This window comes from Varroa jacobsoni, unplaced genomic scaffold (genome assembly GCF_002532875.2).
Source record: "Varroa jacobsoni isolate VJ856 unplaced genomic scaffold, vjacob_1.0 scaffold_1304, whole genome shotgun sequence".
NCBI classification, from domain to species: domain Eukaryota; kingdom Metazoa; phylum Arthropoda; class Arachnida; order Mesostigmata; family Varroidae; genus Varroa; species Varroa jacobsoni.
Window position 1 is genome coordinate 6395 of NW_019214206.1, and position 27486 is coordinate 33880.

Here is a 27486-nt window from a genome sequence, read left to right on the forward strand (position 1 = left end):
TCCAGTAAATAGTACGTCGCAATTGATTAACTGCGCTACAATTTGGCACAAAATCACTCTGCTGTAAATTGACTGCTCGATTATCCAGTTTGATTCGCTATTCAGGACACAAAACTGGTGGGTCCGACATGTTGGTGCAATATGGATGATTGTGACGACGACGACCACAATAACAACGAGTACTCATAGCTATTACCTGCCGTATCCGGCCGGGGCAAACATTCCTTTTTGCTGTCGACATATGACGTGTACCCACATGTCGACTGCCGCCAGACTGTGAGGTACGAAAACAAGAGTTTAATTAAAAAGCAGATTAATATAACAGAAGGCCAAACAAGACAGGTGCTATTTAGAGAGAGAAACGCCGAGAAATTGAGAGGCGTAATGGCCTGCGCTACGCTCAAAAAACGGACCAGTGGGAATGGGCGGGCTTGCGGTTGCCGCTAAAAACGAGATGTAAGAAACCCAGTTCAGGCGGCTGCTGATCTCGACAGCAGCAGCGCTGGTAGACCCGCTGGGCTTCGTACTCTTTTCGCATAAGATGCATACTGAATACTACAGTGATTTCGTCGATTTCGGTATCGCCAATGGTAGGTAATAAGATACACACTTGGAGGTATTATCAGCCTGAACGGGGGCCGGAATCTTGATAGTGTGTCATATAGCAGACATATATGCATATATAACGATTGATAGTACATCCTATTTGTGCTCGATGATTTCACATAGAGAGTGCAAATTGAATTATACCTAATTTACATGTTTTATAGTAACCGTGCCAGAAATTTTAGATAAAAATATCGATATGCAGCACCTACTATTTGATATTTTTGCGTGTATTTATTTAGATTGGAGATGTCTTTCATTTTCTATTCCACCTAAGTTTGCAGTAACGACCTCGACCTAGTCTGAACCTTCACAGAAATATACGCAGAGCGTAGTTGACACCTAAAAAAACTTTAGAAATGTTTTTTTTTGGCATGTTCGATAAAACCGCGTTCAAATGAATATGCTCCTAAAGTTGACCTAAGGCTAAGCCAACTGTAAGAGAATGGGTTTGCATTATGATGCAAAAGAGAGGATCCTGAGTGAGTTAAACCTCAGGCAAGCAACTTCATTGAACAGTCACTAGTTCTTCTTCAGACACAGTTGTGCGGCTCCGACATGATGTCATTCATTCTTTAGTATGAGCCACCATCTTCGCACTTCCTGGTAAGGCATCAACAAGACTGGGACCCCATACGTTCTGTCAGGTAGCCGCGTAATAACAGCGGCACGAGTAGAGTGCGACCGCTAACTATTCTTTACCTGGGTATACACATCTGTGCCGTTGTTTTCTGCCGACATATGGTTTCTCTTTCTTGAGACAGGTGAAGATAGCGAACATTTAACGGGTCAAGGCTGTGTAAGCCACTCAGGCCAAGCAGACCCAGTCTAGAACCTGCACTCGCTCAACCAGTAAACTAGGAAATCCTAATCGTCCATCTTTGCTTGTTGCTTTCAGAGTCTTTTTGTCCTTTCTACGATAGCATTTGAACCTGCTGTCGAGATACCACGCCTCTGGTTGGCCTGACGCGCACGAGATGTCTACAGCCCCAGTATAGATGCACTCTATGCGGCAAACACAACTTCTACGCGGGTTTACTAGGTTTCCTAGGTATTACTACAGTGCGAGCTTCCGACAAGGCTGCCAAGCAGTTGGATGAGCCAACAATGAATCCACTAAAAGAGAAGGAAGGAAATTTGCTGCAGGATAGAGATCGATATAGCAGCCGTTTTTTCGGCAAAAGACGGTTGGCTTCTGTTCATTGAAAAAACGCATCTAGACAGCCCTAATACCAAAGACGATGTGGCACGGAAGTTACGACACGTTGAGATAGACAGACAGATGAATGCGGAGCAAGGTTAAGTTAGGTTGGGGGCGACCTGCGGAGGAGGTAATGGAGGGAGGCCTGAAGCGCGAGAAGGTCAGAAAAATTGTTTCAGATTCACTGAGCAAGTGAGCGTTCAATTCGCAGGCATATGCGCAGACGTGTAATCCTGGCATCGCGTACCTGAGCAAAACTCTTCCGAGCGACAACTTTTCTCGTTGCGCCGTAAGATCGATTGGCGGCCATGTAGGTCAGAAGTGGGTGACTACTAAGGCTGCAGGAATGGTAATATCTAAGGTTTGTAACTGAGATGTATGGTTAAGGCGTGCGTGTGGACGTTAGCGGGTGTTTCATCAACTGAGACTAATTTTATGTCAGTAAGAAGGGCCAGGTACCGTACAGATATAAGAAGTTTACGTATTTTGACACTGCTTAATAAGGAACTCTATCGCTAGTTAGGGAATAATGTAAGGATCGGTGTATCTAGTAGTTCTCCATGTTGGGCGCGCTCGTCAAGTGGATAAGCCTATTTTCACTGTGATATGCAATGGAACCTAAGCGTACGCGACAGATGCTTCGCTTGAATAGATACCATTAGATCACTGATATTTATGCTATAAAATAGATGCGTACATCTTTGGATGAACAATGATGCTGGATATATGACTTAGGAAAGCCAACATCGTCTGAGCAACAGTCAGAACGTGAACTACTGTAGCGCCCCCGCCGGTCCAAACAAGCTTGGGCTTCGGTTTCATTGGGGCTTTTTTGTTTGGGTTATGGGCTTTCGGCCCGTTGCGTCAGTCCTGAAATGCAATGTAAACAAATCGTCGTAGAATAAATTAACAACCATCGCCTCTACGATGTACAGGTACATCCTCTTTCCAAAAGCTCCAGCTACCCCACTGATTATTGACAACATGATCGACGCGTATAGTTGAAAATGTACCCATGCAATTACAGTTTGGTGCATAAATTCTAAATAGACCTAGTCGTCGCATTAAACAATTTTGGAAAGGTTTGCTTCTGCTTCTTATAGGTCCATGTATGACATAGGCCCGTGTAGAGTACGCAAATAGTGTTAAGCAATATAAAGTCTATCTAATCTGGATAAAAAATGTTTCCAGATCAGGCGAATGTCACATAGGGGTATTAAGCGTGAAGTCGATCAATTTGCATAGACTGCATAGAGCTGAGGGTTGAAAGCAATTGGCCACTGGGGGGTTCATTGGGGAACAGGCTTAATCATTCTACGTCCATTAGTAGCTGGCCCGCTAGATTTCGTATCTAGCCTTTTTAACTTATTGATGAGTCACAATGGCATGAATGGACTGAGTGGGTTCCTGTTCAACTATGTGTGGCAAATTAACGCGCGAAAACTCTTCGCCTATTTAGACTGAACACTGGGCTCTATTAGATGTAGAGGACAAACATATACAGTGATGCTAAGAACTGAGCTTTCAGTTGAATTCTTATCGCTTCGGAAACGCCCGATCGTTGAACTGGAATTTTCAAGCGACGTTCACGCTAAAAAAAAACTACGCTATCTACTAGGTAAATGGTAATGTAATACTGACAGACGATACAAAGAAGTATTGCGCAAATTAAGTTAGACTGGAAACTCCGTACTTAGTTAAAGCTTCATCAATTCCCTAGGGAGCTTTGCTGCAACTAGTCTTGCATCGCCTGGGAATCGAACTCGCGTCGCAAGAATGGAACGGTTGCATGACGTTAATGTTGTGTTATATAGCTACACGAGAATTGGCTCACATCTAATGTATATATATATATATATAATAATAAGATCCCAGTTTTTCTCTTTGCATTAGAAAAACAATGGCTAACTTTGAGTGTACCTCGAAATTGCCAGCGCGCCTGCTTGCGACAGGTGTTTTCGATAGCTGATCCTGCAGTAGTTGTCCCTTAATGATACATAAACATTAATATAGCAAGGATATCGTCGACAGAGAAAAAATGTGCGACCATTGATCGAAAGCACAGTTCGGTCCGTTCTTCATTATAAACAGTACATAGTATTCTACTTTTTCGTAATGCGGACGTTTAAGTTAGTTGTCGTTCTTTACTGGGGCACTCTGGAGAAAGGTACCTCAATCTCACTTCGTGCATATTCATGTGTCTACACCGATTTTATCATAACGTCCAACGAATAGAAAAGATAAATATAAACAACAGCTTCGTCACTACCCTGTTTTTCCTAAAGACATGTAGTGTTTGTGCTCAAGCTAACGGCATTAACATGATACAATACTTGTGGGCAGCGGCCCCCGCATTCAATCAGTGGGCCAATCCCCCAAGTGACATCGGCCACCATAACTGTGCTCACCTATGCATCCATCTGTGGAGCACCTCGGAGCTCGGCAGCCTCGATTAGTCCTCGAGCTGGTGGACGTTGTCACGTTTTGAGCAATCTACAAGTGAGCAACGGAACAGCAAAACTCAAGCGTTTGTTAATCTATAGCCAGGCAATAACACGATCGTATCATTTGTTCACGACAAACACCCAATGTATGGTACGGCTTGCGATCAACAGTCGAGGCTGAGGGCACGACCGCGTCGTCGGCAATGACGCATTCGTTCGGCCTAAGTCTATCACTATATAGTAGATGTTTGTTTGTTTCTGCATTGGCAACGTTAATCCGTCTGTTGGCCCGTAAACAAATCGTTCACTGCTGTAGAACGTGAAGTAGAGTACTGCGAATGTACGAATCACCAAGACCGACAATCATGGATAGTGCGACGTTTTGTGGATATCGGGGATTTTCGAGTCGGCCTGAGGTCTTACCTCTACGCAAAGAAAGCTTGTAAGACGACAAGACACATTTAAACTTCGAAATTGCCGAATCGAGGGGCCTTTGTCGCAAATATCGCTGCAAAGATTTTGTTTGTTGTGGTTATATCGGCAGGGGATCCTAAAAGTCGTCAAATTTCATCATAGTGATCTAACGACGATCTAGCCTCTCTGCCATTGCTGAGCTTGCATGTAAACAGATAAAATAATATATTTTAGGTCGGAGAATGTTTGAAGCGAGCTCTGTGAATCGTGGAGTCCATTCATTAACAGCACGCTACCATAGCATGTAATCGAATTTTTCCCTTTTTTAAAAGTTTTCTATAAGGTGGCCATGCCCTCTTAGGCAGCGGAAGTATTTAAATGTTAATTACCCCGCCCTACCGTCAACAACCCTGAAAGCGTATTGTAGACAGTTCTTGTATGGCAAGTTGTCGTACCTAGAGAATAAACGTTATTTCTATTAACACGTTTTTTATTGAAGCTTCTCGTCGTCTACCAGGGGCAACTTTCCCAGCTAACCCCAACGTAGTCCGCGACTATGTTGGGGGGACGTACGCAGAACTTCGTACTCTCAACTCGCAAGGTAGTGCCTAACTTATCAAGCAAGCGATTGCTTTACTCAAAAAGCTACATTTAGCCAGGCTGGATAATATTCGTCTTAATGAGAACTCTCTCACTCTTGCATGGCGTATTAGCAAAGGTTTCCGTTTGTCTTGCCGAACTTTTTCCCACGTGAAGTTTCGGTGATGCCCACTGAAGAAGGCGGCCGCGTGATCGGGTTGCTGCTGCCGCCGCCTGTATTCAGGCAGCTTCTGTATGTGACCATTTTCTGTGGCCGCTGATCATACAGCTGGAGTAGCATTAGAGTTTGTCTTATTAAAGAGGCGTATGGACCGACGGAGCAAGAACGAATTTGTGAGAACTTGTAAAGCTGTTCCGGACCCAGCGTCAATTGTTTAGAGCTATGGGCAAGGTGAATCATTGATCGGCCATTGAACATACTACGCTAATATAGGTTCATCGGTTGATTCGGTCGCGCATAGACGGCGAAGAGTCACGATTAGACGGCTGTAGCTGGCTTCGCCCTGGCTAGTCATAAGATTCGTGCAGGCGTCGACTCACTAACTCACGAGAAAAGGCGTACGGTAGACTCTGGCGGGGTGGCCATATAGATCTCAGAAAGGAAAAAGAAATTCGCGGTGACCATGGCATCACCAGCACTTCGAGAACCATCGATGTTCTTTTCAAGTTTTAAGATCCTTCAGCTGTTGGGCAAAGCGGTTTCGGAAGTTCGAGACAGTCGACGGCTGGTGGGAGCGGAAACCCGAGCAGACGAAAGCGAATCATCGCGAAGATTCAGATTTTCGAAGGGTGGAGGTCGTACGAATGCTCGACGTTATGGTCGCTTCGGTGGTGAACGTCGAATATGGTCTGATCCGGATATGCCCCCTAACAGACGAAGTATATCGCAAGGAAAATTTTTGAATGTCCAAGCTATATCCGGCTCTATGGAAGATCTTTCTACTATGAATTATTTGTCGTATAAATCGAAGCTATAATTGCCGTTTATTTCAGGTCAATTTTCTCATTCATTGTCATTCTATTTACCGCCCCCTTACGAGCCACGCACACCGACCCAGCTCGTAGAGTAGCCTCCACGGTAGCAGTCACGTCACGCAATGGAAATTTCGTAGCTGAATTCAAATGGCCCAGTTTTATTTTAACTTTTAGCATTGCCAAGAACTTAGTTGCTGTAGGCAGGGCAGTACAGTCTACTCATTATAGATAATTCAGCCCAACGCCCCAGTACACATAATGCTTACGCTTATTCGAAAATCATTCATTGTTTTACACCGTTGCATTTTACGTTCAACGTAAGGTCTGTCCTACCTATATTTATGCTTCTATTCCTAAATACTTACGAACCCTGAACTCGCATAAATTTAACCCATTATCTGTATACACATAACAGATAGATATGATCTATTCTATTACAGTATTTCTTCCTCGGTGATCTCCATTGAGAGTCCCGGCGCCTCGCATACGTATCCGCATCCGCAGTTATCAGAAATGCCACGCACTCACCGAAGATGTATGTAAAAATTTGCCGACTAATCGGCCCGCTCGCTATGTGGGCCCTACTACCGATATGGGCGTGCACGATATAGGACTCTTAGTTAGAAGTGCCGAAAACTCATCTAGTAGCGGAGAAAAAAAAAAAACCAATGCACAAATGTGAATAACTAAGAAGCAATTTCAATTGAACAACCTGTTACAGGGGCTCCGTCGTCGGCTGGCGACCAAACTCTCTCAGTTCCTCTCTCTGAGAGAATTTTGCTGAGTGTTGGGGAAGGTACGAGCTATATGGATGTTGGAGGTACATGAGGTACGCGCTGTGCGAATTGCATATAGACTACTACGTAGAGTTTGTGGGCCACTGCATTCGAACGAGTCTCCTGGGTCGACCAACCTTTGAGGTCGCCATCCTGTGGGAACGGGCGCGATTCTTTCGAAGCAGCCCAGTGGTGGGCGCATAAACACCGGCTTAACAGGCAACGATCCGTCCCGTTGAAAAGATGGCGGAGAACAGGCAGGATAAACTGAATTGGCGAAAAAATCCAAAGGAAGACAGTGCATCGACGAGTCAGAAACAGCGCCATCGTGACACAGGTGACAGTAATGCTCGTTGACTTGAATTCAGAACACATCCTGGCCGTCAGACACAGGATACCGGATGTTCTCTAACGAAAAACTGCTGTTTGTCACCGATCTGTTATGGTGGAACGAGATCCTGGAGTCGGAATAACATCTTTAGTGCTTGCTATCATATCCGGAGTAAAACAAGGGAATGGATCCGGCGCTCTCAACCGCAACAAACGGAATTCCGTCAACTTTCAAATGAATATAGTATCTAGCCGATTGAAAATGAATCTCACACTCTAACCCTGGCTGTAATCCCAAATAGAGCAGCCAAATAATTCATACCCGTGAAAATCACTAAAATGTCTCAAAAAAACCGTGAAGTCAGACTAGAACTAGAATCGCTTACAGACGATCCCATTCTATTGTACACGTGCGTTCGAATTGTTCTTTTTCTTTATTCACAGATAAACCTATTTCCAAGCCAAGATATTCTAAATATAGATATCATCTGTTTACCCTATTGTAAATAATATTGTATCGACGAAGATGTCGACTTCGGGAGGTTTTGGTCTTCGCAAACACGTTACTTCACACGTACGTTTAGAGAAGTACGCGCTCACAAACACTAACACCACCATATATATTATCGCTTCTGTCACATACATTGTTGTCTCCTGTTTTCGAATCCGCTTACCTTCCTTTCATATTGGCGTGTTCTACGTTACACATACCTCAAACTGTATTTTTTTTGCATCGGATAGCTCCCTACGCTCCCTTAAATGATGAACAAGTCCAATTTCCTAATTTAATTCGTATTTTTACTATTACTTTAACTATCTCTTCTTTGGGTACTGCCATGTTTCAGATTTACTAATCTTTGTATAGCGTATGTCCAAGCAGCCCATGTATGGTAAATCAGTTGTTTCTTTCGGAAAACTTAACAACCAGCTAAACCTGCTCGCTACCTTCGCCCTCACCGTTGCTGCCTTTATGCTACCTATCTGGCTACCTGCACAGATGTAAATATTCTATAACTATCCTTACGAATTCCTGGGGACTGTACCGTTTAGTCGTTATCTCAGGACCAACAAGTCGGCCAACTATCGCCGGTTCATCAAGGAGGTTCCCACCGTTACGGAACTAGCTCAGTCACGACGCCCTTCACCGGCCGAAGCAGGCCGAACGGCGGCAGCGGCGATCCGTCTGCGGTAAACGCATTGTCAAGGCGCCGTAGTAATACTACGATTGTTGTAATAGGTGAGTGTTTGCGTGTTCGCATCTACGTTACTTAACTTCGAAGTCTGCACACACAAGCACACGCTTACTAAGAGGAGACCTTTGATATATGACGTAGCCGAACAAGCTACAAAAAAGACATTGTAGCCACTTTGAACAATGGCGGACTACTTGGGCCCGTTTCAGACCACGAAGCTGGGTGAAACCGTTGCCCGTCATCGCGTTTTACCGCTTGTTTAGGCTGCGTATGACTACAACGCAATGAGTACTATTCTCTCGATCATTTTACTATCCCAGTTGAGGTTCGTTCAGAGCTGTAGCGCCAATTCCCACAGAGAACGCGCGCGCGTTAAACGCTGCTAAATGTTCTAGACTCTGATCATCGGCACTCGTAACCAGCAGAACCAGGACCTGCTCGGGCCGCTATCAGGCACACACCCAACCGTCTGGCAGGACATGCTGAGCAACGGATAGCGGCCCTAGCCATAGCAGAATTGGCTTGATCCGCCTGATCCGATTGTCAGAGCTAACGTCCAGTGTGCGGACTGTGCCAATTATAGGCTAGACGCACAGACAAAGATAGATGCAAAAAAATAGGGTTTAAAAACAAAGGCAGATGAAAGCCCGTTGAACATCCTGGAGAGATCTTAAACGAATTCAAAAAGCCACAAGGACGGCAACGTATAAAAAGGACTGCCGTTTACATGAAAGGATATGTCAAGCAATTGTTATGTTTCTAGATAAAAGCTGAATGAAACATTGATCGATACGGTTTGTATTTGATATAATGCGGACAATTAAACTACGACTAAAGAAAATTATGTTATCCGTTTGGAAAACGTTCCCACTACGATTTAAATGGCATGGCAGCCATTTTCCATGTAGAGCTTTAGGTTATTCTGGTACCTTAAATTTGCTCGATTGATTTTTGTTGCCTCGTATGCCAAACGAGGACAGAATAAGAAAAACAAATGAAAAAAACGCATATTTCGGGAACCCTCCTTGACAAGCACATTTTTATAGTTAACCAACCAAAACATTCCTACCTGTTCACATACCCTATGGAATCGATTTTGCTCAGTGAGTCAACAATCTATATGTTGGCTATTAGCATAATTCGTTTCATATAATCATAAGTTATTTCGTCATATGTCACTTCGAACGTTGTCAGCGGTACGTTCAGTGAACCCTAGGCCTCCTAGCGAGAATTCACCGTCGGTCGACTGAAGCTTAATGAACGTCGCAACGCTAAAGCGCTCACTGGCATAGGATCTGACATCATAGGTATGTAATAGTTTATGCACGACGTACCACATCCTCCCGGACAGCGATGCCGGCCAATGACTCCGCGGTCACCCCTCTAAACTTGGTAATCGAACTTGCAAAGTTCGTCGCCACTAAACTGGACGCTCAGGGTTCGTTGGCCGTTCCCATAACCTCTGCAAAGTTTGCAGTTTGAGCACGCCGGTTCAGGACTAGGCGATCCTTAGAAACGGGCATGCGACCTTCTAGCTGAATGAACTGCCTGTAGATGGTAGATAGGTTAACTTAGATCGCCGACAGCACAACGCGCTCTTTCGTTCGGAAGCCATTTTGTGTACCTTCGTTTCATACCGAGAGTAGGATACGATGCGATCCACTGATGCGGGAAAATCTGAAACAGGTAGTCGGTCACCTTTGGTGTAACTTCCGATCGGGCTGAGTCTTCGTCATCGGTAAAGTACAGATGAAATAGTACCATTTAGTCGATTATGGGGAGGTGTTACACATCATGCATGAAGTACTTCGTAGTTATAATGACTTATCGCTTGTTACCGTTTAGAGAACTCGTAATAGGACTCGCTAATAGAAGGTAAGACAAGTGTAACCAGTGGTACGTTTGTGTGATTAATATCATGTCTATAACCTATAGACACATGTTTTTGAGGAGTGACCGAACGGAGTCAACCTTCGAAAGGCTGATTTTAAAGCCAATAGAACGGGTCAAACGAGAACACTTACGCAGGTTATAAAAACATGTGAGCTATGTCAACAAATAATTGCTATGCTCGGATTGTCCTGTCTGTACAAAAAAAATAAATGCCTAAAATCATTTTCAATTTTTTATTTCAACAAAATATAAGTATTAAAAAAGCAATTTTTCCAATTTATATCTCATATCTCGACGTGTCGTTCAGACACAGAGCCACTAGTTTCGCCTTACTCATCAGATACATAATAAACGTAGGACGCGTTTCAGCTACGGTACGTGATATCAGCAAGGACTTGTGGCGAAGCACACTATCCCAACGCTGAGACCTCGAAATTTCTTCGACGCTACCCGCGTCAATCGAGAGTGGCTCACGCAGCCCCTACAGACCAATCAGCCCTAAATCGCCTACAAACTCTTAAGCAAGTCAATGTTATATGTACCGTTAGTTTATCTACTTCTCGTCTAAATCACAATCGGTTATGCTGGGAAATACTAGCGATAATTTAGGTAGCGTAAATGAAGCTCATAACAGCAACGCGGTAAAAATGATTTTGGTCACTTGTGAGACATTTTGCCAGAGATGATCTACCAGAACTCAAACCCCATCACCATTGTACATAAATATAATTCAATTCTAGGAAAAAAACCCAAAAAAAAAAAAAATTTAACGATCTTTAGAGTCGCCCGTGGGTCGCATAGCCTGGGTTGAGAATAGAAGTCGCATTGCAAATCAGTGAATCAGCAACGGTTTCCAGCCATACAGCTCACGAAAAGACTGCCTTTTTGCCAATTATCACATTGGTTAGCCAGTGTTTCTGTGGCCTGATGGAAACGTTTACTCACATCCTCTCAATTATTTATTGCAGCTATAAATGGTTATAATAATACTCCTAATGAAATTGGGGTTTCCGGGCCAGCCATATAAATGCCGTGGACGACCTTTAATAAACTGGGTTCATCTGACTGCCCACTGGATTACCAACAGAACCCGAGTGTCATCAGCAGTCAGCTATATACGTTAATCAGTCATTTCAACAAGTGCTTCCGTCAACATAATTCCGTCCAACATGTATTAGTCTGAAAATGTATTAGGCTATTTTCAGAGATGATACATGCGAGTCGTCATGTGGCAGATCGGCAGGCTGATTGCTCAGGTATTTTTTTACTTCATTTGCAGGCTTTCATTGCCAGTGCTATAACGGATCTCTTTAAAACGGTTAGCTTACTTCATCGGAGCCATTCTGGAGTGATGATCTATTTAAAAAGACAAAGGCTTGATTAAACTTCCAAAATCACCAGCCCAGAGCTAGCAGGAAGCTGCTTTTATCCCTTGTTTTACAAGAAGATAACGAGATCTCTCGGGTAAAAACATTGACAAATAAAAACAAAATAAACTAAAAAAAAAATAAAAAAAAAAAGTAAGTTGAAAGGTACACGGGTCTTGTCCACATATGAAGTACTGTACACTGTAGATTCTAGGTAGAACTATCGCTCGATATAAGATCAGTTGACAAAGCGAAACGATACATGGGTACTTCTTTTTATCTCCCTGTTAGTAACTGTGTTGTCTCACTGTGTAATAAACGACCATATCATATTGGCAACTGCCATTGTCGACTCACGTAAGGGAACCTCAACTCCAACGAACTAAGTGTCGCATCATCTGTAATTTTACTGGACGAACAAACGATGACAGACTTAAGTGTCTAAGCTTTTGTCTGTCCTTCGCAAAGAAACACACAGGACAGGACTAATGATACTCGATGAGTAGTTTTTGTGGCTGAATGCCACTGGCTGGCTATAATTAAAATCACCATATAGTAACGAGTAAAGCAAGCAAAAGCAACAGCGTCGATGGAGTCGTCGAACGTATCGTTCGTAGGCGACCCGATACCGCAATGTACAGGAGTCTCTGTAAGCACGATAAATAATAGTATAGTGTGACATACAGGTTTGGCGTTCAAGCACGAGCCTTCGGTCGGATACGACATCGCGATATTGGCCTATGGTGGCCTTCTATTTTTTATCGATCATTCAACACCGTCTTGATCTTGAATTCGGTTCTGTGCCATTATCACTCGACAGCAGGAACGCAGTGCACAAAAGAACCACGTTCGCGTACCACAGCACTTATACGGTAATATGGAGTATTGTCGTTCAACGCTATTCAAACGAAAACGTTCCGACAGAGCCTTACGTGGTTTCGGCCATTGACAAGTTGTGGGGGCGAACGGGAACACAAGAGTACAAATGGAGGATAGGATTTTTGCTGAAATATGATGAAATCGTGCTGTTTATACGTAAGGGGTGGCTTCTGAGGTCAAAAAATCCGGAAAGCCTATACAAGGCAACAACCATTAGAGCGCTAGGTTTAGATGTCGATTTTACAAGCACACAGCACTGATTAGCAATGTCTCGGGGTAGTGTGGCGCACAAAGAGCAGGGTGAGAAGATTTGTCAAGCAATATTGTCAAGACGCTTAGCAAATGACGACGCAAGGTAGCAATACAAGGTTAGTTCGTGCTAGGTGCTGGTAACAGAAGACAGGTCTTAGGCAGGTTGTTTTTGGGTCGCGTGAGCTGTCAAGCGACGTGACGGTGTTGGAAAAATAAGTTCGTTGTATTAGCTCGTTTTCGCTGTGTCCGGTTAGGCTGCCAGGCGCTATCTAGGCAGTACCAACGCTGTCTTCTCTGGGGCTACGAGCCACACTAGGGGCCTCAAATTGAAAGAGCCATTGATAGCTTACGCCATTTTCTCTACACAGATACGTATCTCCGTGCATGTAAAAGGGCTATGCATGCACGTGTAATATATACGTATGTTCATGCTACATGCATTAATGCCCGTAAAGTGTCTATTAATTGCATATAAACTACGGATTCGATTTGACTCGGGTCGATGCGTTTTCGTTGTAGAAATTAGTAGTCTGATTTGCAGTGGGAACAGTGGCGACATTCAGAAAGCTCGAACGGCAAATACACCAGTGATGCTTAACAATGGATATGTAGCGAGGATATGAACAATGTCTAATGTGATTCCGCCATAAAAGGGGGCATTCATTCCAGTCGCCTCGCATTACAGCATAACAGCCCCGTTTTCACTATACGCACCAGTATTATCAGTATTCTACAATCTGCTTTAATAGTATTTACACGATTTCTCCGCCATTCCTGAATGTTCCACCTTTTTTCGTCGCCTCGTAACTACAGGCAAAATGAACCCGATGAGGAACATCAATCGCCACTGAACAGCGGCCGACGAGCCGCTGCTACCGGTCGTGCTTCGTCGTGCCTCCAGTGTTCATGGCGCTCACCCCACGAACCTCGCTTCGTCTCGTGCACTCGCTCATACTGACATTTTGCAGGCTTTCAAGCCGAATCAAGCAAAGATGGGCAGACGAAGATGGTCCACCGCACCGTAGACAACAGCTGCCCCCGCCACAGCAGTCGACTTCGAAGATGACTCGAAGCGGACGACGATGAACCATTTTTCTGGCCTGATGTGATCGGCCTATGCTTCTGTCGGCGTGAAAATTCGAACTGAAAACTGGTACCTAACTCGACTGGGATGCTGCCACATTCAGACACAGGACACCCGCTTTACCTGCTGCTAACTGGGTGAATAGACACAGTACGGGTAACATATTCTAGACACGGTGTCCGGACGTGGCCTAGGCGAGGGGGGACTGTTGGGGCTAACGAAGGAAAACGGTTCAAACAATCATCCAACGCTATAGAGTCGCGTCAATCTAGCGTACGGTGGACCCCGGGGGAGGCAGGGGTGGATGGAGAAAAAGAAACGGAACAAGAGGCTTTGCTTTGAACTTGCTCTGGGCGACGCTGAGAAATAGAGAGAGAGGCTGCTGTTACTGTTAGATGCACTCGAAACATACGGCAGATCAACGTAACAAGCTACGCGAGCGTGCTTAGACCATCAGCAGAACTCTGATGAATGTCTTCTATAGATCGGCCTGCAATTGAGCACGACGCTAGTGGTTGGCAGATCACGAAGGCCGATTTGGTTCGTCCGATTAGGGTCGAAGACTCATCATCTTCATGAGCAACAACGTCATATGAGCGTACCCGTCAGACTCGTTGTCGTCATCATCGGAGAAAAGAGGGATAAAGAGGGTTCGAATCATGATCGAGACGCCATGTGCAAATATTCCTAGAACTGGCGCGTACGAGAATCAGGGGAGCTGTTGTTTATGTCGTTGCTGATGCTGTGACGGAACGATCAGACGGTTTAAGCCCAGCACGGCTGGCATCGAAAACGGTGCACCACATATCGATCTTTCGATGGCTGAAGATATCCAAGGTGTGCTTAAAAAAGGCACGAGCCTGTACGCGCAAAAGAAGATCGACGCGATGGACATGAAGTTGGTACTGCTTAAAAATAATCGTATAAGTCAGGTTCAGATCACGTACCAAACGCATGGTAGAGGCAGGTGGTGGCGAAAAAACTCGTCTACGTACTCATATGATAATATAGAGAGCGATCCGACTCGAGATACTCGTTGTCGTTGTAATTTGGGAGGCAGGACGTAAATCGTATATTTTGTGGACACGGTGCGATAAGATGGGTTTGAGATCCAACAACATCCATGGTCGAATCAAATTAAAGTGCACAATAATAGAAAATGCTATTGATAACTTTTGTCCTCTGATATTGTTTGGATGGGGTAACTTGAAAGAGGTTTTTAGTGTTCATAAAGGTTATGTGAATATATACAGCGGAAATCTACACATAGTTTAAATGTATTAGTGCAGTATTTATTTATATACGGTTAGTACTTGAATTAAAAATAATATATCTAAAATATATAGCTTTTTCTCCTATCGCGCATATTATTACCTTTCTGAATTACTTAAAAAAGCATTTAATTAGATATTGGAGTGCATTTGCTCTCTATCGAGATATTTAAGTTTCAAGTGCTTTTCCGGTGTAGAGTTATTAGAGGATCTTTATATAGCAAAAAGTCCGTTGCTGTCAAATTTAGGGAACAAGCTGACATTTCTTAGGACTACTTAAAAACCTATTTAGGAGACTTTTGTGAAGATACGATCCTACATCACGATGCTGGAAACAGAAATTCACAGTTTCCAACAACGTTGTTCTGACAGCGCAGAAAAACAGATCCTGACAGCAAAAACGGGTTATTGACACTGATTAAACGGGTGATTGACACAGAAAAAAAAAAATGGAATCCATTAAAGATACTCTTAAAGAGCATTGGTATATATTGGTATACAAGGCGGGCCACAGATTAGCTGCTTGCCATTGCGATCGTGCATTTACTAAAAGGCCCGCAAGTTTATCAAGATGGACCAGAGTACCACCTAATTAAGTCTTGCGGAGCCGAATAACGTGTGTCAACTGAATTGTCCAGATAAGCTCCAACAGCTAACCTTTCCATAGCAAGATGTCCTGCGGCTTCTTACATTTTTTGTACTCATTGGCCGTTTAGGACCTTCGCATTTTTAGGCCTTCCGGTTTGCTATTAGTTCAAAATTTGATTCCGCTCAGGATTTTTGTACATGGTGTATTTGATTGACACAAGTGTCTAAGTTTTTATCTATCAATATCATTTAACGTATGGTTAGCATTCAATTGTTATTTTAAGGTAGGAATATCTTGAAAATGACTAGGAAGTTCTGTATTAAAGCTGTAATCGCGGTGGATGATCATATTGAATAAATATGATCGTCAGAAATATCCTGCATATATATATATATATATATAGGGTAAAAAAAGTATCTCAAAATCTTTGAGTAATGAGCAAAGGAACAGCCTTCGTAAGACATCAATGACACACTAATCTCAACACAAATCATGCTGTAAACCAAAACAATTAAAATAATTCTTGCTCAACTGTCATTGATGTCCTACGAAGGCTATTTCTGGTCCCTTTGCATATTACTCAAGAAGTTTAGAATTTTGAGATGCTTTTTTCACCCTCTCTCTCTATATATATATATGAAGCAAACATGAAGACATTTGCTCATCAAGGCAATATTCTCCTCGGCATTTTCGTACCAGGTTCGCTCCGATGGATCACCGTCGGCATGAACCTAATCTGCCTTCACCCCCCAAACCGAAACCCCCACATTTCCACCGATTCAGATTGTCTCATCTCATCTTTAAACTCATTGGACGTCGCGATATCCGTCGGCCAACCGGTAATCCGTCGGGGTTCAGCGATTCCGTTCATTTCCTGTGCATTTACGTTATCATCGACGTTTTACGGAACGCCAAGTTACCAGTCGCCCACCGACGTCTATCCCCCAAATGTCATCGACTCACCGCTACCTCGGCAAAACGCTAGCTCAGACTGATCAGAGCGCGGTGAGACGCGACGAGCGACAGTATTGGGATTTCAAAACCTTACGACCTCTGACATGTCCCTAGTGCACCGTAGTTAGCTCTACCTCATACAACGCTAGGCTTATTGATGTGTTGAAGTTGACGTTGGGGATTTAGGAAGGTTCAGGTGCGAGAAAAATTGGCTGATGGCGGATGGATGCGAGGCTGCGGTAGCACACGGTCTGCAACCTCACTAGCTTTTGCCTGTCGACCTTAGACCGGGTCGCCGGATTAGGTCGAAGCGGTCAGGCGATTGCTTCATTTTGGTGCTGCGTCGAACATAAAGCGCCATAACGCTTGGCGGCGTCTCTACTCAGGTGCACCAGAAAAGATGCATAGGTACATTGTATAGTAGTGGTACACTGCGGGCGCATGCAGATGTAACCAAGGTAGACTTGCTGATCGCTTATTACAGCAAATAGTTTCGACAGGTCGCCTGGGAGTGGGTGGCTGGACGGATAGGAAGGCTGGGGTTCGCAACCTGATCAGAGAGGGCTGTATATGCGTGTAAGGATTTCGATCCCACCGAGTTCCGGTGCAACATCCGGAAAGAGAAACGACTGACTCAAATTCTCTGCGATATATATATATATATATATATATATATATATATATATATTTCGATGGATTCTTGAGAAATCAGTTTTTCTGTGAATAGAAATTCAAAACATTTCCAACTGCATATTTTTAGTTTTGACGGTCGAGGTTTCGACGCCGAAGACGACCGTGGTGAACATGGATGCTGTGATCCACTATTACAATAAATTTTTCAATGTTGTTCATTACCGTTGTGTGATAAAATGCACGTTTTCACTTATTTTGTGTGGCACTTTTCCGTGTCTTTTGTAAAATACGTATTTGCATTGTAAGAGTGGCAGAATCATTGGAAAAATCACTTTCGATCAAATCAGAAAATTCAAATGATGATGATGATAGTCAGCTGGTTCTAGCTGCGTATGTCAATGCGATTCTGTACCAGGCGCTCATCGAACAAGCATTTCGCTCCCTAACACGCCTGCAAGATCTGCTTCTGCTATTGTATATCAGACACACAATGGCCCTCTGACACAGTCATTACATGCAGACATGTTACCAAATCACATACAAACACTCATAGATCCGATTCACCCGTATAATTCACCAGACGACTTTTCGCTACAAAAAGTGGACAAGCGACGAGCGATATACCAGTTTTATCCAGTGCATCTTATTTTGAAAAGACACAACAGTTGCCCTATGTCTGGTTGGTACGTAGCTCGTTATGGAGCTATCGAAATGATGCTGTAGTCCTGATCGTCGCTGCTATCCAACTATCTTTTGTCCGTTGTTATGTAATGACGGCAGGCCAACACGCACCCTGCCTATTTAGGCGCGGGGCAAAGAAGACTACAAAAAAGACTAGCGCGGAAGAGCGGCATGTGTGTTTCGCTTATTCGCGCAGAGGTCGTGATTCGTGATCAGGACCCTGGTGACCCCGACCCCGTGTACGGGCACCGTCGATGTCCGCAATTTCATACTTGAGTCCGACTGATATTCAAATTCAACGATAGACTCGCCCATATGAATAATATGTGCAGATTCTTAAAAGGATACACCTACTACTTAGGCGATTCGCCCTCCCCCCCCAATAATTCAATACCCAATCAGCCCGAGCACGCTTAAAGACATATATTGTACCTACACGAGCTTTGTAGTCGTGTTCATATTATATGTTACAGGGAGTCCCTCCTGTTGTAAAAAATCTGTCAAATTGTAGGTGTTCGTTAATTCTATGCATATGCTCGACTTCAATTATTCCCCAGTTCTTCTTCTCAATTTTTTCTGCTGTCGCTTCATTAAAGAAAGACCGCTTCACCAACGCGTGCCAGACGTCCTTCTGGCTAGGTTTGTTTTCTATTTTTATTGTTGGGACCGCTCCGTCTATGTCGATCTGTGATCTGAAGCCGTTCAACGCGCTGCGCGTACCGCTCCACGCCAGAAACGTCAGTTCCCGAGTCAGTTTGAATAGTTCATCCTGCACCTGGATGTTACTGTAGCAGTGGTGATCGCGACTCATCCCGGACTCCTGGAGATACGTTAGGGCCCAAACAAGGTGACGGAGCAGCGCGCGTCAACGGTGAAGAGGAAACGTGCACCCAGAATCAGAGTGAGAAGCTGCTCAACGCAGAAGGTACCCTTGTTGCCGGTTTCTCCTTTCAATAACCGAGAGAGAGAGAGAGAGAGAGAGAGAGAGAGAGGAGAGAGAGAGAGAGCTGAAATAAGAAATTCAGCGGCAACAATTTTTCGTAAGACCGGAGAAACAGCGAAAAAAACAGTACGCCAATAACACAGCAACAGATTAATCTAGGAAGATCGGCGGGGGGGCGAGTGACAACAACGGTAAAGCGGTTAGAGGACACAAAGGAAGCAGATTATGGGTCTGGTTGTTGGATAGAAGCCAGTCCATGGCAAGCACGCGGATCACAATCGGCATTAGCGGTCGCGCAGACGCGTGCGCGGGCCACCTTCCAATATTCGGCCGTTTTGCCCATTAAACCGTTGATTCGGTGCCCAGCCCACGACGGCTGCATCGGGTATCATCACCCACCATCAATTAATCAACAAAAAAACGAAATATAGTAGAGAAACTACAACGAACAGTTGGCACTGCTTACGACAATTATAACTGTCCTTATATTAGATAGGGGAGAAAAGGACGAGAAGGCCATGAAGCAAATGTTTCTCAGAGCTCCCACTAGCTTTTCAAATCAGTTAAACATTACAAACGCCTATCGAAACACTGTCGCCCTCGGAGTCGCGTTCTGTTGGCTGATATTCGGTCATGGATGCATCCCAAAGGTACGTCGGCGCTACGCTAATCGACAACGCATAAACGCTTCTATAGATGTTTCGTACATGATGGCCTCCTGGTCGCGCTCTAACAGCAGATTGGCTCCATTGTTACGGTAGCTATCGCGGCAGTGGATTCGTCGTCAATTGAAATAACGAACGAACGGAACACTGCGGAGTTCGAATTAGAGACGGCTATTTACTATGCGGGTATAAGTTGTTCACACGCGTGGCAAGATGGTCAAAACAGGATCGTGTCATCTTCGTCGGGCTCGAGACAACACTGTTAAACATAGCGATGGACAAACAGGGAAATATTTAAAAGCGAAATGGCCCAGATTGAGTCACTCACACAGCCCTCGATGAATTGCTAAGTGAAACTAACCAATTTTCAGCTGCTCTAAGCCATGTGTTTGTATCTGTGTGGTGCCTGCCAGCGCGCCTAGTTCGCATCGGTAACAGAGTGGGTCATGTCAAGGGGGCGGGCAGTTCAAAGTCAAGAAGTTAAGGGGCCCTTGCTGTAAAATATGAGGAAGGCTTAAGTTTCGAGTTGATCCGCGAAATGAGATATTTGTTTTGATTTTTATATTGTTTGTTAGAGCTAGATCAACTACGGTGTGCAGCTGTGGGTCGCGATGCCGTCGAATCTAGACGGGAGGCATGTGAACTGTGTGTGTTTTAAGGACGTTAAGTTCAACAATAAACACTTATGTAATTATTAATTTCTTACTGAGTTTCTTTTTTTTTTTTTTTTTTTAATATCAATTATTCGAGTCAGGCCAGGGATCGTTTTGTCATCTGCTCTTCTGTCTATTTATTTAGAGGGTGTTTACCCCGACGTAAAAGAAATTCGAATGTATTCTAAATCAATTGTAATTATCTGTAATTCGAAAAAAGACTCCCGTCTTTAGTAATGCCCCCGTTACGATGTTGCCCAATTCAAATTTGACAAAAAGGGCATTATGAAGACGAAAGTCGCCTTGCACATTATGGGGCACGCATTTGTAACTGTGGCATCACTCAAAGAAAGTGCTACAGCCACTAGTATCAACATTTGCGTAAATCTGGCGGCGTCTACTACTATGCAAAATTATATGAACTACGAGATACCTGGATCTTTCGAGGTATTTAATCAAAAATCCAATATTTTACTATTTTCGACGCCTTTTGGGACGGACATCGCCACCAGCCCACACGCAGCATAAACGCACACATTATTGCACCAGACGCGTTCTCAATCGGACTCCGGTATTGTACAATTGAAATTGTCTGAAATAACTGTCATAGGCCACTTTCTCCCTATATAGATTCTGCACCTGATAAGGCCAAGCCATTCGCTTTTCCAATAGGCTGCATATCCGGAGCACAGAATGTATTTCCTGTAAAGTTTAATTGAGCTCACAGCAAATTCGTGGGTAAATTTAGCCTGAGTTTTCCGTCCAGCATAGCCATTGAGAGCTGCGTTGAATTTCTGTCCATGCTAAATTTAACAGTTAGACGTATTTTCGCAATTCGGTCAGCTAGTAAACAATGACACGAACGCGTTTCTCTATCCCGTAAAGGGTCCATGCAAATGAAAGCGACGCTTGAATTCTAGCATAAAAAGCTTTATCCGCCAAGTCAGACAAATGTCTTGTCGAAAATGCTACACTCTATAGAGGTTACATATAGTCTTTTTCTCTAGGCAATTTTTTTCAGCATTAACCTGTAGATTCACACATTGTTCTTAGTGTTTTTTTTCAACTATTTGCTAAGTTCTTAGGCCCTATGGGTACATTGTTCTGAGTGTTTTTTTTCAACTATTTGCTAAGTTCTTAGGCCCTATGGGTACTTGATATAATATATACGTAATCATAGCAATATCAAATAAATGCTGTAAGTCGTATGTGATAGTGAACTTTTCGAGGAACTTGGCAAAGGTTCAACATGACTTCTCGACATCAAACGTTACAACTAACTTTTCCATCGTCAACTTTCCGCCTTACAAATGTTTAGGAATACCGAAATATCAAATGAAGCACCAATAAGTTAAGCGGCCCGAATTTCAATTGATCACCTGAATCGCTTCGTTGGTACTTGCTGTGAAAAGCAAGCTACTGCGGGACGTCATTTCATGATCGAGGAAAATCTATGTATATATATATATATATATATATAGAAATCGCAAAGCACGGTGCACAATGGCACAATTTCTACCAGGAGCTGCCTCCGTCATGGTACCGACGTGACGTGTTTGTCATATTAGGCTTAAAAACACTTAGGTAGGTAGTCAATACCTCGGTTCGAGCTAAGGTTCAACCCTCTGAAGTAGCGCTGAAGTAAAACTAGACATATTTTCTACTAGAACCCGTTTGGCAACAGTGTAACCTAGACACGAATAAACGCAGTATTGCCATGTACCAGTATTATGACGCAAAGTACGTACGTGTTGCTTGTTCCCTAACTGTTACTTAATTCTTCTTTTTACACTCAAGAAACTGAGCGTCCCTAGGATTCCCATACACAATAGATGTGTTTACAGACGCAAACATGCGATAGTGATCTCTTAGCGTATAGACAATAGGTACAGTTGTAACAGGTAGCTACCGTCACCTGCCTAGTCACAGACAATCCTTTAGTCATGTGTCGGGCAGAATGTTAGTGGCTCGCTAATATCGTTCACGTTCATGCTACATGTTATCTGCTCTTGTCATACAATAGCGTGTCGATAAAGTATACAATGTCCATCGAGTTTTTCGTTTCCATAGACCTGCACACGTTGCAGTGATGAAATATCGGCTGACGGTCGCCGACAAAAGTCGTCTGAATCCGTTCCGGATTCCGAGCCTCGAAGGGGAAAGCTATCCACGAGTAGAAAGACGATTACCGCACGTCAGCAGTCCGATACAATACAATGTTTCAAACGACAGTATTAGCCTGCTGGTGTCTCGACAAACGCATCCTGTTTATACAAAGAGCTATGCTATTGTTTTCAATATCCTGGTGCCAGATCTGCTTACAAGTCTGTTCAAGATACAAATAGTACACAGTCAGACGTATCACTACTGAATGAATCCGATACGTATGTTTGGACATGGAAAAATGTATCTTAGCTTGCTCTTTTTTACTCGTCCTCCTCCTCCTCCTCCTACCTCACACGATCCCCCCACTCGCCATATTTACAGTGGATCGGGTTGGGGTTAGCTTCTCTTCGTTCATAGTCGTAGTACTGTGCGAGCATAAAATAACAGAAAAACTAGGTTCACTAGCAGGTGTAAAGCAATAATTTAGAAATCAGGTAGCGAGCTTAAGCTATTCAACAGAAAGAACGTACGAGACGGGTAGACAGTACGATGCGACTATCGAATCATGTCGCTACCGAAACTCGCTCGGCTTTCATCTCGTCTGCGTCTGGACTTCCTGCGCCTTCGACATATTTACTGCGGCACATACTGTAGTCTTAACTCTAGACGGATGATTCTTTCAAGATGAATCAACTGCGGATCCTTCAGGTCCGAAGAAACTTGGTCTGAAAAAGAGTCAGACCGCTTCATCGGTTCCGGTAAGCAAACGCGTTTTCGTACGCTGACATGAACGTGAGTCTCCGAAAAAACGTCGCGCAATCTGCTTCTAGCACACGGACCAGCAAACGCCCTGTAAACGTCTTTGATTTTTCGGCTGCGTAGGTTCCGACGAATCGACGCCAATCAGGAGTGGGTGGAGCTGTCTCGCGTCTAAGATCGATGCGAGAGAACTTCTGAATATCTGAAACACAATAGTCTAGTTAATCGGTGTATAGAGTTATATACGTGGATATATGTACGTAGAGTTGGTGAGACTGGATTAGAGGTCCAGCGGGATCGACAAACCCCGAGTCTACACAGCTGCACATCTTGCCGATACTTCTGCTAGCATTTTGATCATAGTACACCCTTTCGATCATGTCGAGTCACCTTTATGCCGACTGCAATGGACAACGCCTAGTGAACTCATCAGCATCGTGGTAACTTTTCAGAAAATTGTTACTGTCCTTCTTGACGATTATCTGTGAACAACTTTGAGTTGATAGCAACGACTGTCAGATTTACACCGTGGCTTGATTGCCTTACTTTGACGTAGCCGGACAGGAAACGGCAGACAACTGCCGCGCTGAATTGCTAATCGTAATGGCCCATGTTTGTCTCTAGGGGTCGACGACTACCATACCAAAGTGAATGAATCCGTTTGGAATTGATAGACATATTTGAAGCCGGCTATCATGGCCATACATCGAAGCAAATCTGTAAAGCCATCCTAGTCTAGAACAATAAGGTCACTGTTATATGAACAAATATAAACGATCCGCGCAACGAGATATTAATAAGAACTTGCTTGATAGCGTACCATATATAGCCTCCGTAGCGATCGCCGGACATCTAATTGCAAGCTACAAAAATGTAAACTTCACTGGTGTGAGGATGCCACCGGAAACCTCTGAGACTTGTCCTCAACCAAAAGTTGTAGGACATCTCTGCAAGATCCATATACCTAGATCAAATCCATAAGCCTATGTCCGGTACTAGAACACTGTGAATTGGGCACAGGCAAATAAATGGTCAGTATACAATGAGTGCACTCTACGAAGCGAGATAAGAATATTATCTGACCTTCACCAAAAAAATAGAAGTTATTTTCTAGTGAAGCAGAAGTTCGCCGACTTCAATTCAATGGAGAACGTTACAGTGTACAAATATGAGCCTCTAATGATTAAAACTATTAATCGTATATTCATTTCTCTCGTTTTATCTGTTTAGTGCGCCTTTAAACTTGTTTCCGTGTATCACAAGTGTTGACAGCAAATGTGTCTCTCAAATTGATTTGGGATTGATCAGATCAATGATGGTAGGAGCGGTCTTTCAAAGTACAGCACAGAAAGAGTTTTAGCTGAACCGCGAATCTTGAAAAGATTTACAGATGTAAGCTCTGATACGTTTGTCTTTACTGAGCGGCCGCCTTATGTCTTATTGTTCTCTATTTCAATATACCAAATTAGATGTTAATACGTTCTCTGTAGTTCTCACCCTTGTCAAGGTGGCAGCCCCGAATATCAAGGCTGGTAAAGCGTGACCAAATTTACACAGGTTTGCTCAATGCTATTACTCTGAAGCATGCTATTCAGTGTGAAACGAACTCGGATAAGCTGGCTTCATAAAGATTTACAGTGCCAACACAATACGATGATACAAACGTTTTTCGTCTAATAGCAAGGCACGACTTTCTTTTATTGGCACGATTTCGTTACGCCATATCGAAATAGACTAAATACAGTGGTACGCAATAATCCCTTCGATAGATACGGGGGGATGTATTGTGTATGCTAGGACTATGCGTGCGTACGTAGTACTGCTTGTTTCATTATCCGTTAAATTTGCTTATACTACAATCAACGCAAAATAGAAGGCAACAAGAGCCGTGAACAAATCGTGTATGACCTGTTTAGCTTTCTTTCTGCGCCTTCCAGGACGATCAACAGGTCAGGCGAAACAATCTTGACTAACCTCTTCTCTGTGGTTCCTTAGTTGTTCTCTATGTTCTTCTTCCCAGTGTCAATTCCCTACATGATCTGTAGCCTTGCCAGTCAAGTCTATATCTTTAAAGCGAACTCTCGTTTATATTACAGGTTCCTCAGTGGCCGCTTGGTGGATCCGCGCAGAAGATCTTCGCTTGTCGATTCAGCGTTTGAGGTGCCGAACAACTGAACTGGGCTCGATCTGGGCCGATCTTCTTCTCACGGTGGTTAGGGAACCATCATCGCATCGCACCAACAGGCCAACGTCGGTTGCTATCGCAGGAGCACAGCACTAGGTCGTGGGTCCTTCGGCCTTCTGCCATAGTCGCGAGATCTGTTTCATCTGGGGCAGCAGCAGCAGCAGTAGCAGAACCAGGTTGTCGTGTAAATACAAACGATTTGCGCCTGTTCGTGTCTGTTTCATGTGAGAGCGCGCCTGCCTAAAAGGGATAGTGTTGTCTCTGCTAGACATATACATATGTATATATATATGTAGTTTCATTTTTGGCAGCAACTACTGCTGAGTAAATGCAGAGAGCACACAAACGTGTGTACACTCTGCCCAGTCATGACCGTAGCATGATTCGCAGATTTCTGTAGCCCAAGAGTACGCAACTGTTTCGTTTTGTACAGTAAGCCTTCTATGTGTATTCTTACAGACAAATATTCACATAAATGACCTACATAGTACCGTTTATATACAGCAGCATAGAGGGACGCACTGCGCGCTATCATGGGAATTCACCTGTCCTTCCCACACTGTGCCTGAGGCGCACGGTAGCAAGTAGGCGATAGCCCCATCTTACCGATAATTTTTGCCGATCTTTATGCGGCTCGCCCCTGCAAATAGAAGCTCAGTCCCGTAGTCTCTCTATCCTATCATTAAGTAAGAAAGAAAGTAACGACAATTCGCTGACTATTGCCAAGTTGATATTTAGACAAGTAGCGAAGCTAACGCCGACAAAGTGATTAGGCCGAGTAGAGTAACAGGGGTCGCTTTATCGATCGAGGAATAGTCCTTCGTGTATTTGTTGATTAGCTGTCTGTGCTGACAAATCACGCCCTGCCAAATGCTATTGTCATCTCGGTGAGAGATCGACATCTTTGACAACGGTAAAATGATAGAAGAAGCCCTTAAAGAACGTTCACACGACGCTATAAGCAAGAAATGTTCCCGTAGTCCCATGTTGGGCGAAGCAAGCAAATCTTCCGTAATACACACACTTTAAATGGGGCATTATGTAAATCCACTGAGTTTGATTTCAGTCCAATGAAACAACATTCTGAACACTATATTTATTTCGCATGCATTTGCCCATGTTTCATTACCTATATATGCTGTGTAACTACACGTTTTGATGTGGCCTCCGAGTTTCAAGGGAGACACTCCGTGGCCTAGAATAGTGCGTCGATAATTAAAAGAAATCAATGGTTCTTAAATGAAAACATGCGCCCCACTAAGGAGCATTGTGCCTCAAATGAGCGTGCCCTAGCGCTACTTTCGACTGTGATATCTAGAACTGTGCTCTGTATTGCATCAGACGCTTGTCGCGCAAGTTACCGCTGCACCATTACGGAGCACACTTACTTTCTCCTTGGCCGATCGCCAGCTCACGATATAGCTGAGCCTCTGATTAGTTCACTTAGCTTTGAAAATGCAATAAAACGTAAATACGAAGCTTGCGTTAAAAATAGAAAAGATGCTACGATTTCTATGAATGAGTGTCGCTTTGTTTCGACATAATCTTTTAAACATACGCATCTCTAGTATTTACGAGAACGTTTTATCAAGAAACTTATAATCAGATTCTTGGCTCTTTTGGTAAATAGATCTCCTACATACTTTTCGATGATGACAATTATCTAAATCACTTCGTCATACTGTGCAGGTGTGAAACAAATGCAAGTAGGTCCCTACCGTATGCGTTGACAGAATCATTTCGCATTGAAGATAAGCGCTTTGTTCGCTACGTAGGTTTTTTCGTCCGTTGCGAAAGATAAGCTAAATACCGTAGCCAAACGACAAACGCAGAGGAATCATTTCTATCTCATGTTTCGTTTGCATTGTGTCGACGCAAAACAATCTAACGTGTTTCCCTCTAAATCAGTCCACTTACTCTGTATTGAATGAAGTTATAGGCGACTCAACGGATGTCGAGCGTACTATATATTAATCTCCCACTACGACCACGTAAGCAGGTGAAGAATAAGCCAAAAAAAATATTTACTGTCA

At 43.7% G+C, this 27486-nt stretch overlaps 1 long non-coding RNA gene across 8 annotated transcripts in view; it reads left to right on the top strand.

Annotated features, from left to right (window-relative positions):
- Window positions 1-25699, top strand: part of LOC111268637 (uncharacterized) — a 28109-nt gene extending 2410 nt beyond the window's left edge. Inside the window, exons 1-4 of one of the 8 annotated variants that reach the window (XR_015314316.1) lie at window positions 6518-6775; window positions 6962-7353; window positions 8192-8583; window positions 25365-25699. This is a non-coding gene — a long non-coding RNA (uncharacterized LOC111268637). Of the gene's footprint in view, window positions 1-6512; window positions 6776-6961; window positions 8584-11400; window positions 11514-13743; window positions 17779-19140; window positions 19736-24346; window positions 24661-25364 lie in introns of those variants that run through there. The other 7 variants (XR_002685321.2, XR_015314314.1, XR_015314315.1 and 4 more) reach the window with 7 other exon arrangements.
- Window positions 25700-27486: the final 1787 nt, after the last annotated feature.